Raw genomic sequence first — 13,365 nt, 5'->3', positions numbered from 1 at the left:
TTTTTAAAGTATTTTTTACGTGATCAGTGTATGCAAAACTACAAGTTCCTTCGCGCTTAGTATACCAATAGTGGGACACCCTGTATATTCAAGGTTAAGATTGTAGGTTTTATTAATTAAGATAAATCTAAATACATTTTAAAGAGAGGAAAATGTTTTCCAAATCTTACATATTGTTATGTATGTGACGAAATTTTATCTAAACATACATAAGACTGTTTGGAATATATTTGCAAAACTAATTTTAGGAGCAATGTGTAAAACAATCAATGTATAAAATGGGATAAAATAATAATTTACTTCATTCGTAATAATAATTTACTTCATTTTAATCGTATTTTCTGTTTGTAAAACCGTAAACTCTACCAGTACAAAGCAATATTCTAGAGCAATATTCAAGAGATTTGTAGCTATGACATTTTTAAATTTTAATTCATCATAACTTTTATGTTTATTTTATTTTATTTATTTATTTATAACACTTTACTATGCTGGTTAATAATACAAATTACTTAAAACTAAAACTTATAGCTAAACTAGCACAGAGGGCGGCCTTATCACTAAAGAGTGATCTCTTCCAGGCTATTCTCTGTTTATTTAGTTTTTGGTAACATTACATAACAATTTAATATTACTCAATTTTCTTTCTGTATCTCATAAGTAACATACACCTACTAATAGAATAAAATATAGGTAGATTAATTTTTAAACAGCCAAGTAAAATACCAGAGAAGGTCACACAAAAGTTATAATGGATTATGCAAGTGCTGAATTATATAATAATTTATTAGAGGTTATCATTATGAACTTAATAATAAATCAAAGTTATGATGAATCGCATTATTGTTAAAAGTTATGCTCTAGGCGTATCTTAATAGAAATAAATAGCTGATAAATCAACAACCTTTTCAATTAATTGATGACTATTTATAATGCTGCTTTATTTTGAAGCTGGTTGAAATAAGTTAAGTAAATAAATATTAAAATGATATTATATTGTTTGTGGTAGTAATCATTTTTATCATGAATAAATAATTTAGAAAATAAAGACTTTTTACGAGCGAACGTGTTCGATCTGTTTTACACGCGAAGGTGTAAACGTAAGGAAAATAATATAATGAATAAATCGCGTTTAAAATCCGTTAAAATGAATAATACTCGCGTAAAATCAAACACTAGAAAATACTATGAATAAATAATCTTACTGATATCATAAATGCGAAAGTTTGCATGTTTATTTGTTTGTTACTCTTGCACGCAAAAACTATTGAACTGATTTTCATGAAATTTGGGACACACATAGAGTGACTTAGATTAACACATAGGTTACTTTTTATTCCAAAAATCCTACAGGGACGGGAACTATACGGACTTTCCTATAACGACGCGGCTGAAACTGCGGGCGAAAGGCAGAAAAGGTCTTTAAAAAGCGTAGTCAAGGATCGCAGTCTTCGTAGGTAGAGAGTAGAGTAGTGTTATAGAGTTCCTTCTACGTAATTCCGTGATATATAATATACTAGCTGTCCACCCGCGGCTTCGCCCGCGTTTTCAAAGAAAAACCCGCATAGTTCCCGTTCCCGTGGGATTTCCGGGATAAAACCTAAAAGTTACCCTCTATCTGTGTGCTAAATTTCATTGTAATCGTTGCAGTAGTATTTGCGTGAAAGAGTAACAAACATACACATACACATCCAACCTCACAAACTTTCGCATTTGTAATATTTTGTGGTAATATATTACTAGTAGGATAGGTTCCGTACTATATTGCAGTTTAGGATTATTTTAATCTCCATCCACGTATTTGGATGAAACATATTATCTGAGTGTTTTCGTCCCGTCCGATTAGGGCCCTTCTGGCCTCCTCCACTCAAGCGACAGCTCAAGCCGAGGTTCGTGGTCCCCGTCAAGGGGGGACGCCCTTGTGCATGTCGCTACCTTCAGTTCACCCCCGCGTCCGCGTTAAAATGTAGAAGAGTGTTTTCGTATTATATTTTATAGTGCAGTTTGTTCAATATAAAATGTTAAGGTACATGCTATAACGTAGGCGAGTCCTTAGAAGGTCGAATATCTAAAGATGTCCACCTAAGTCTATAAACCCGGATCTATTGGATAAAAAAGGAAACAACCGCTAATTCAAATAAGTCTTAATTATTTATTTATACTAGATGATACCATGTTACTGTTCTTGTGTTTATAATGACGTATTGACGTTATCCTTTCGTTGTAATTCCTATCTCGTACTTGAACATCTGTTGAGATCAAAGGAAAATAATGATGACTTTTTATCAAATTTAAAAGTAAAGTACCTAGTAGAGCCACTTAAAAGAGCCATATTTAAACACTTAAAATAAGAGCCCTGAAAAATAACCCGAAGGGCAAGTACATAAAAAATATTTTACTGTAATATCTCATCCAACTGAATTTCGAAACGATGATATTCAATAATTCACGAGAATTTCACGCAAGAACAACTGGTTAAACGCGGAGTTCAATTCTCATTTGGAGCAAATTAGTCACGGCACCCAAGGATTTCATTTATCATACTGTCCTAACTGATAAACTGACGCACGAGAAATTATTATGTGTTTTAAATTAAAAATACGGTTAAAAATTGGCACGGACAATTTTCATTAAAAATATTCATACACTTTATGTCATTAATATTAGGTAATCATCCATCCATCCATTCAGCCCGGATAAGTCCACTGTTGGACGTAGGCATATTAGGTAATATTCTAGGTTTTTAAATCTTAATTTGTAATATAAGTAGGCAGAATGAATAAAAAATATCTTATACATTTGGAAATTGTGAAAATCTTCGAATGACATTCATCGTTATAAACGCATAAATAAACAAACATCTACTTCTATTCACACTCGTAAATCATGTAAGTCATAAATTTCTAACCTCATTCATAATTGATAATTCATAATATTATAATCATTCAACCTTGCAACAATTATGACATTTACAATAACCAAGGGCCATTGGCATTTCATCATCTTGTTATAAACTGTTCAAATAACGTAAATAAATCACTAGCTACATAGTATAAATACTACGCATAAACAAACGTAACCTTCTCACTCGTCCGAGTATTTGTCAATTAGGACTTATCAATAGAGTCTTCAATGTCAATTTTGGAATGCCACTTAACTAAGATGAACGGTTGACATGTTACGAAACTGCGCGTTGCATTGTAGACCGGGAGATACTGACACAAAATTTCGAGTCATTTGTAACAGGATGGCGGTTCTACAGGGGTCTTAGTACGCAATGACAAAAAGAAAAATGATGGTGTGAACGCTGGTACCGGTGGGGGAGTCGCGTGGGCGTTAGTCGAACTCGTCGGAAAAATAGCGAAAGTCAAACGATTTGTAACACAAAAATTTTAGAATTTACCGATAGCCCATAAAAAAGAAGTAGGCGGTAGTGTCATGCCATACTTTTCCGGTATGACTTACAGCCCGCCATACCGACGCGAATGTGTTGATTTAAAAAAAACAATTATTCAACCATTTGTACCAAGCTAACTTTTGCACAGGTAACCATCGTCGTGCAGCCATTTACGAAAATCGCCATGCCATACTTTTCGAACGATTCCAAATGGTCGCCATACCGCCGAAAATCTGCAATTTTTTTTTATTTCGCCTATCTTTTTGTACCAGTATTGCATTTGGCTTTTTGGAGGGTATTTGATAAAATGTGACCATTATTATATTTGCCATACTTCTAGTAGGGGGAAAAAGTGCTGTCATACTTGAAAAATAAATTTATTATTAATTTATATAAGTGAAGATTTGCAACACCTAGATCTTTGAAATTTTGTATTTATATTCGTTGATCCTCAAACTTACAGGAAAAATAAGTGCCATACTGTTACAAATCGTTTGACTTTCGCTATTTTCCGACGAGTTCGACTAACGCCCACGCGACTAAGCCGCCGGTACCAGCGTTCACACCATCATTTTTCTTTTTGTCATTGCGTACTAAGAACCCTGTAGAACCGCCATCCTGTTACAAATAACTCGAAATTTTGTGTCAGTATCTCCCGGTCTATTGCGTCTTGCTTTATTATAAATCTGTCAACTAGCCTGTATATTGGAGATACGACAGTACTTATTGCATTCGTTCAAACTCAAACTCAAACTCAAACTCAAACTCAAACATTCATTTATTCAATTAGACTACTGTTTAGTAGCACTTTCGAATCGTCATTACATGAGTATTTTTAACATTTACCACCGATTCGGAAAGCAGTATCTATGGAGAAGAATCGGCAAGAAACTCCATAGTTGCTCTTTTAAATTATGTCAATATTACATAATATGTAACTTATAACTAACTACATAATATATCATAATATGCCAAAGAACTGTCCTGTGGTTTTTACGCGATAACCCTCCATGGGTCTTTATCGTCCATATATTCCTGAATACTATAGTACGCTCTCTGAACTAGTACATTTTTTATATAAGTTTTAAATTTAGAACTACTAAACTCTTTAATATTGTGAGGAATTCTATTATATAAGCGTATACCTTGACCCATAAATGAATTTTTAACTTTAGCTAATCGGAAAAATGGCATTTCAATTCTATTCCTGTTCCTTGTGCCATAATCGTGTCTATCTCCTACTCTTGTGTGTAAGTCGGAGCTTTTGTGTACATGCAAAATATTATTAAATATATACTGTGATGGTACAGTAAGGATACCAGTATTCTTAAAATGATCTCTTAGTGAGTCCCGAGCACGTAAATTATATATAGAGCGAATGGCTCTTTTCTGTAAGATAAATATAGTTTCTATATCTGCAGCCCTGCCCCACAGTAGAATTCCATAGGACATAATGCTATGAAAGTAGCTGAAATAAACCAATCTAGCTGTATCTTCATCGGTGAGATGCCTTATTTTTCGGACTGCATATGCAGCTGAACTGAGCTTACCTGCAGCGGTGTTGACATGGGCTCCCCACTGTAGTTTCTCGTCCAATGTTAACCCTAGAAATACAGTAGACTCAGTAGGATGCAATACCTCCCCGTTCAAGGTAATATCTCTGTTCAACTTTTTTACATTAGGAAGTAAAAATTCAACACAAGTGGTTTTTTTGGCATTTAATAATAAATTATTGGCAGTAAACCATTCAGATATGTGTAAAAGAGCACTGTTCACTTCGTCAACATTTGGGTCATGCCTATCCACATTAAAAATTAATGAGGTATCATCTGCAAACAGAACTATTTCACACCTATCCTGCAAATAATAGGGAAGATCATTAATATATACCAAGAACGTTGTAAATTATTTACCGTCTCCTTGGTATAGTGGTTGACGCGAGAACCGAGGGGTCCTGGGTTCGAATCCCGGTAGAAACGAAGAAAAAAAAATCAGTCTGGCAGGACACAGAAGGGTGATCATCTACTTGTCCCTAAAAAAAATCGATCAGTGAAACAGATGTATGCATAATGCATCTGCCCCATACCCCACTAGGGGACACGGGACTTCACTTTTGTAAATTAATTTAAATATAAAAAGATCGGATGATCAAAAGCTAAGAATTCACAACGTATACATATTGGTAGATAAGTTATAAGTTAAAGGTAATCGCTAATTTTATTCAAGACTTACTTATTCTATTAAAATAATACTTACCTATAATATATACTTACTTAGGTTATTAGGTCCAATTTTTTATCAGACTTTATCGAATTTTCAAGCGTAGCGTGAACAGGTACCTTCTAGGGAAGCGCGTTCCATCTTAGACCACATCTCAGCTTAAAATCAGGCGAGATTGTGGTCAAGCGCTTCCCTATCGACAATAAAAAAAAGACAATAAATATGATAAATTCTTCCAATCTTCATAATATCGTAGAAACTCGCTTTTTATTGACGCAATTATTAGAAGCTTAACGTCAGCTATGAGTTATTTTTAATAACGATAAACGAACCGACAAATATTAATTTCAAAAACAATTTAAATATAATCATTTAATATGATATTAAGATGCTATGAGGTTTAATTTTGAAATAAAATATGCTTTATGAAATAATGACATAGCGAAATTTAAAAATGTACAAATTACTATTTAAATTATTTGTTTCCCAGGAGTTTGGTTACAAACAGATACATATATGGAATTCTCGAGAATTTTATTCCAAAAGATAAAATATATAGATAAGTTTTAACATTAAAAGTAATTTAATAAGTTTAAGTGAGATTACCCACTGAGTTAAATATTGGTTTAAAATGTCAAGGCTGTCGATAGTTATAGCGAAATCTGTGGTCAGATTTGAATACGGTAAATATTTCCTAACGCTTTATAAATAACGTCTCCACACTCAATGGGTTTTCTCAATTCCGTATTTGCTTAAAGTTCATTTTGACATTTTAATAGATTCTATGGAGGAGGTCAAATAGGATCAGATTGTAGTAGCACGTTAAATAACTGAAGATACAAGTATATCCCTTGGGTAGACTCTACCAAAGGGTTCTTGGTCTTCTCTATCAAAAATCTTTAGAACTCATAATTACTAATAGTTGATAATATGTACTAATAAAAAAGCTGAAGAGTTATTTTGTTTAAACGCGCTAATCTTAGGAACTACAGGTCCGATTTGAAAAATTCTTTCGGTGTTAGATAGCCCATTTATCTAGGAAGTACTGTATACAATCACGAGGACCTAAGACCAACAGGAGCGGAGCACTGCGGGTAAAATTACGGAGCACAGCTAGTTAGTAATCAAAGTCCGTTCGGTTTAAAATAACAAATGTAGAATCAGGTAGAAATTAGGCTAGTACAAAGCAAAGCAGTTCCCAGAAAGACGTGGAGTGATGTAGCTCTATGAAAAATTGTAAAAATTTAAACCATATGATTTATATTGTTCTTTATGATAATGTTTAAGAAGCACGTGCAAGAATAAGGAGTATGTTTTAATTGGGTACAGCACTATGTATACACATATGTATACACTATATGCATAATAAACACATAAATAAATTCTTACGTATATAGTTATCTTCTTCTTTATATATAAAATTCTCGTGTCACAATGTTAGTCTGCATACTCCTCCGAAACGGGTGGACCGATTCTCATGAAATTTTCTGTGCATATCGGGTAAGTCTGAGAATCGGCCAACATCTATTTTTCATATGTACCACGGGCGAAGCCGGGGTGGACCGCTAGTAATGATATATAATTAATCATAATTATACTCGTACTGAGCCAATGCTTTCAATGCGAATTTGTTTTGCATTCATACTTTAATTGGATACATCCTGACCTGGATCAATCCTACTAATATTATAAATGCGAAAGTTTGTGAGGATGTGTGTGTGTGTGTGTGTGTTTGTTACTCTTTCACGCAAATACTACTGAACCGATTACAATGAAATTTACCACACATATAGAAGGTAACTTGAATTAACACATAGGATAGGTTTTATCCCGGAAATCCCACGGGTACGGGAACTATGCGGGTAATTCTTTGAAAATGCGGGTGAAGCCGCGGGCGGAAAGCTAGTATAATATATTTTTACTAATATACAAATACTTCTTTAGACGGTATTTTTTGAGTAAGCGATTATAGTAGGTACACCAGAAGATAATTATGTATATTACTAGCTGTCCCGGCAAACGTTGTTCTGCCTTACTCTTATCAGTTATAGATATGAAAAAAGATGTGAGTCGGTTCTCAGAAATACCATAATATATAATAACAGGCATACAAAATTTCATGAGAATCGGTCTAGTCGTTTCGCAGGAGTATGGTTACTAACATTGTGACGAGAATTTCTGAGACGTTATCTATAGATTCGAAGTCAGGTTAACTCACTAGTATGACACATCATCCGCACATCAATATAATTGCTATCCGCATACCAACTGCATACATATTCAAGTGACCATCACGCCCTTATAAGGCATGCCCTTATCGCTTGCGTAAAACTCGAAACAAAAACATTATTATTGATCATGGGTCTCGTTTTATGTGCATAATTATGTGGCACTTTTACTTCGCTAGTACTTTGCTTACGGGGTTTGTCTGTCTTGCATAATGCTTTTAAATCAGGGGAGCTTATAGCAATCTTATTTCCAGTTTGGGAAATTAGAGCTGTCATTTTTCCACACTAGATATAATACTGCTTTAGACATGGTACGGGGGCAGGAGCTTTTATTAAGCTTATTATTCAAGTACCTGGATATCTAACTCCGAAAGAATTTTTCAAATGGGACCGGTAGTTCCTGAGATTAGCGCGTTCAAACAAACAAACTCTTCAGCTTTATAATATAAGCACAGACTAATAATAATATACTACGTATACAATATATAAGTATAGATGAGCATCGCATATACCTACAATCTATGAACTTTCATTCAACATTCATCTTATCTTCTATAATATAAAAATGAATCGCAAAATGTGTTGGTAAGCGCATAACTCGAGAACGGCTGAACCGATTTCGATAATTCTTTTTTTATTATATTCCTTGAAGTACGAAGATGGTTCTTATGTAGAGAAAACGTAAACATGTACCACGGGCGAAGCCGGGGCGGACCGCTAGTACTAAATAAAGTAATTAGGTTTTGTGTTAGGAAAGAAACATTCTAAATGATAGGCTCTAGCTTATAACTTATAAGTCTCACGCAATCGAACCTATATTTTGAAACACTATAAGTACATTTTGTTATGAAATAAATTGAGATAGTAATAAAGAAATTAGTATGTCATACTGACACTAATGTCATAGAGTTAGTCATCAAGTTGACATCATGACATAGATCATTAACGAGTGGTGGTAATGATTGATTTGTTATTGTTTTAAGTTTACAGACTTGACGAATTACGAAATTTTGTGGTAGATGTGTAAAGGTCAACTTTGGCTGTATACACTACTAGATTTCCGCCCGCGGCTTCGCCCGCGTTTTCAAAGGAAAACCCGCATAGTTCCTGTTCCCGTGGGATTTCCGGAATAAAACCTATCCTATGTGTTAATCCAAGTTACCCTCTATATGTGTGCTAAATTTCATTGTAATCGATTCAGAAGTTTTTACGTGAAAGAGTAACAAACATCCATACATCCATACATCCATACATCCATACAAACTTTCGCCTTTATAATAGTATTAAGATTAAGATTAAGATACAGTAATAAAATTTTGCCAAATAAATTATTTAAGAAAAATCTCTACATATATATATCAGAGCGCCGAGACAACCGTCAAAACGAAAAATGACCATGTTGTTATAAATTTTTATTTAGAAAAGCACAGATTTTAAAAACTTGTGATATTTTTAAACGCACTGGGGTATATAATTTACAACCTAAATCTTTACTATTGAATTTTTGAAATGTTCGCTAAAAATATATTAACGATGATGATAAACCTTGATAGACCTACAGAAAGTGGTTTAGTTTTACGAAATCGGTTCAGCCGTTCTGGAGTTATGCGCTTACCAACAAATACACAGTTTGCGATTCATTTATAATATTATATTGATAAATAGCATATTTAATTAAGAAAATTTTCCATAATATTGAAACCTGACCAAATTGCACATCACTTTACTCTCCTTGAAGTATTGGTCATTAACATTCATAACTCAAAATAAAGACTTAAGTTATCTTTACATCTTTGTCAATATTCTCGTACATTTCGTACATTGTACATGCGTTTTGTACGTGATGCCACTACTTACGAAGTAACTATTCTCTAATCTGTGCCACTACTGTGTGGTTAAATAATTAAAAATATGGATATTACGTTCAAAATTGCCTAAATTAAGTAACAGGTTTTACACTTAATATAATGAAAATTTATATGTAATCAAATATTTAAAAATCAGGATAAAAACTTCTCCGAAATGGCTCTACTAATTTTCATGAAACTTTTCATCCCCTTAAATGATGAAAGTACGGCAGAAAAACGACCGTTGGATTTGCTAGTAGATACAGTAGCTAATAAAATTAGAAAAAAAAACAATAACTGGGTTACCTACTGTTCTAACCTTTATATGATAAAAGAGCATTGTTAATTGGTGTCTTATGCAATTTTCTTAAGATTTTGGTATGTTAAAAGTCAACAGATAGTGAACAAACGTTTATCTTTTTGCCAAAATTGTGCAAAACATCAAACATTGCTCTACAGTCCACTACATCACTTTTGGGCAAGTACAAACATAAGTATGCCAAATTATGACAGACTACAGAAGAGACAGAATCTACAGACTTTAAACATAAAGTACTTCATATATATGTATCCATATACTCGTATGTATCTATACTATAATATTATAAAGCTGAAGAGTTTGTTTGTTTGAACGCGCTAATCTCGGGAACTACTGGTCCGATTTGAAAAATTCTTTTGGTGTTAGATAGGTAATTTATCGAGGAAGGCTATAGGCTATATATCATCACGCTACGACCAACAGGAGTGGAGCCACGGGGGTGAAACCGCGCGGAGCAGCTAGTCTATTATAATACTTTGGTGACTAAATATACCACCTATTATTTTTTATTAGATATAATACAGTATATTATTAAGTACCTAATCATATTATATCCGTGGCCCCGTTGTTGATGCGGCTTGACGGAACACAGTGGGGTTTAGGTAGACATAACCCACGGCCCCTTCCCCGGAGGCCGCAATATGCAAGATTTCCCCACTAAAAAAACGTACCAAATCATGTAATGTAAAATCTAAAGAAAAACTATGTACCTATTAAAAGATTTGAAACGAACATTCATTCCAACGTATTTTTGCGTAAGCTCATTTTATAATAAGTGGACGTTGCTGTGGGACGTTGGTAAGATAATAAGATTCACGATTATTATGAAGGATAATAATTTGTACTCGTAATTGTAGTGATTTATTTTGGCTACGAAATTCACATGGATTTTCTATTTGTTTAACATTTAAATTATAGAGTTTGGAGATTGAAAAAAATCCTATAAAACTTAATTATTTGTAGGAATTTCACAATGTTTATAAAAAATATCATTACTTCTCAGTCTTAGATAGAAATATCTGACCTACTCTTTGATAGAATGAATAGGTCACTGGTAAAATAACGAAATAAGGATTTGTACTGAGAAGTAAGTAATTTTATCCAATATTTATCAATTACTAGCAGACCTGTCCGTCCCGGCTTCGCCCGTGGTATATATATATTTGTTTTCTTTCCATAAGAACCATCCTCGTACTTCAAGGAATATTATAAAAAAGAATTATCAAAATCGGTCCACCCGTTCACGCGTGATGCCGTGACCAAGGAAAACGGGTTTCATTTTTATAAATAGAGGTTTAAAAAAATTTTATTTAAACTAATTTAGGCAACATACTTAGTAAACAGTTGCATAATAACTAATACCATTCATGAAATGTGACGTGTATGTCTGTTTGTTTACGCAAAGGGGTCAGGTTCGTTTGTTTAAAATTTAACGCAAATACCAAACGATACGCGTTTGAGCTATTGTGTTGTTATGGGTCATATATTGAAATGTTTATGTTTAAACAATTAGATATTCGTGTTCGAAGGTTTGGCGCCTATAATGTAATAAGTATTTTAAATATTAGTAATACTTTGGACTATCGAGGAGAGTTTTGGAGGGAATTAATTAATAATGCCTCTCTGCGATTTAAAGAAAGATGCTACATATATAATATATATGTATAACGTATTAAATACGAATTCTTTTAATCTATAAAAATATTTGACAATATTTTTTTTCTTTAAATAAGTAGGTACCTACATGTAATACATAAGTAATCGGGGAATGGACTTCGCAGTTTTTAATTTTTCAAATATGTACAATTTTTTTTGATAAAACACAGTACATTAGACGGAACATTTTGAGAATGCAAACATTTTTTGCGCCATTATTCAAATTTGATCATTTTCATCAAACCCAGGACTTTGAGCAGGACCAGGACCCAGAATCGAAGGATTCCATCAATCCTAATAGATATAGATTACATATATTGCATTATCAACACCTTTTTTATTATGAATGATGTATGTAACGATATTACAATGTGCATACATTTGTAAGTGACGTTAGACGCATTATTTGCATTATAATCGCATTTTAATGGACATTTGCATGCTTAAGAGATACTTATTTCAAGTTGTATCGATTTTGTCGATTAAAAATTTGTCGTTTGTACTGTTTCCCCCGGGCTGACCTGAAAATAAAAATAAATTTTAACTCATGTTATGTGATGTAGGTTATGTTATTGTATATTCTTTGAATATAAATAAACAAAAAATGTGTGTGTGTGTACTAGTGTACACACGTAAGAAGTGAAACTTCTTTATGACCTTATTTTTCAAAAAATAATTTACTATATGCAACTTTACAGAAATACGTCGAATAGTCGTCGATAAGAAAAAGATGGCGCGTAACGGAAAAATGTTACGCTTATGGAATAAATGTTACACTAAATTTTTTTTCCAACCCCGATAAAGAAGTTTCACTTCAATAAATAATTAAATTGAATATGAAGGAAACACTATGCATAGGTACAGTAAAATTATACACTTCGTTAAACCTTATAAAATATATTTTGTTTTCAAGGCTTAAGTATAGAAAAATAATTTTTTTTAAATAATTTCACGCTATAAATACTCATTTTAATAGTTAGAATAGATAGAAATTAATATTAATTATCCAGTTATTTTTTTTTCGTTTAAAATCGAATACAAATCTCAAACGAAGCTCTGTCTGCTACAAACACGATGAAGACGTTATATTAAAATTATTACCAAACATAATATTACTAAATTAAAGAACATACAATCTAAGAAGACAAACGACATTATAGAATACATTAACATTAGGAGGAAATAACAACATTTTAAAAAGTCAATTGAAGAAGTTTTGAAAGGTTAAATACTGTTGCTACACCTTTCAAAAACTTTAGTGTTAGTAAAATCTATATCTAAACCTACTAGCGGTCCGCCCCGGCTTCGCCCGTGGTACATATGAAAAATAGATGTTGGCCGATTCTCAGACTAACCCGATATGCACAGTAAATTTCATGAGAATCGGTCCAGCCGTTTCGGAGGAGTATGGCAACGAAAACTGTGACACAAGAATTTTATATATTAGATTAGAAAAGCTATAAAGAAACATAACAATTGTTTGAGATATATTTTCATAAATCTTAATGCAATGGTTTCCTTTTTGACAACGTAGTAAAGATAATAGAGCGCAAAATATAAATTACTAATAACGTTGGTTTTCATGTTAACTAGTCGATAAATAATTTATTAATTAGCATTGTAAATATACTTCTGTTACACGTGGATATAATATTTTTTTAAATAAACTAATCTAGTGTAGTCTAATCTATAACATAA

The 13,365-nt window shown here is 32.8% G+C and overlaps 1 protein-coding gene across 1 annotated transcript in view; it reads left to right on the top strand.

Annotated features, from left to right (window-relative positions):
- LOC149904915 (uncharacterized) overlaps positions 1–13,365 on the top strand; it is a 36,502-nt gene that overhangs the window by 19,808 nt on the left and 3,329 nt on the right. The gene's annotated exons all lie outside the window — the stretch shown is intronic.

Source organism: Colias eurytheme, chromosome 11, assembly GCF_061535395.1.
Source record: "Colias eurytheme isolate Ceu_HAF_F1 chromosome 11, ilColEury1 Martin Lab GWU primary, whole genome shotgun sequence".
NCBI lineage: Eukaryota > Metazoa > Arthropoda > Insecta > Lepidoptera > Pieridae > Colias > Colias eurytheme.
This window is presented reverse-complemented; position numbering and strand designations above follow the sequence as displayed.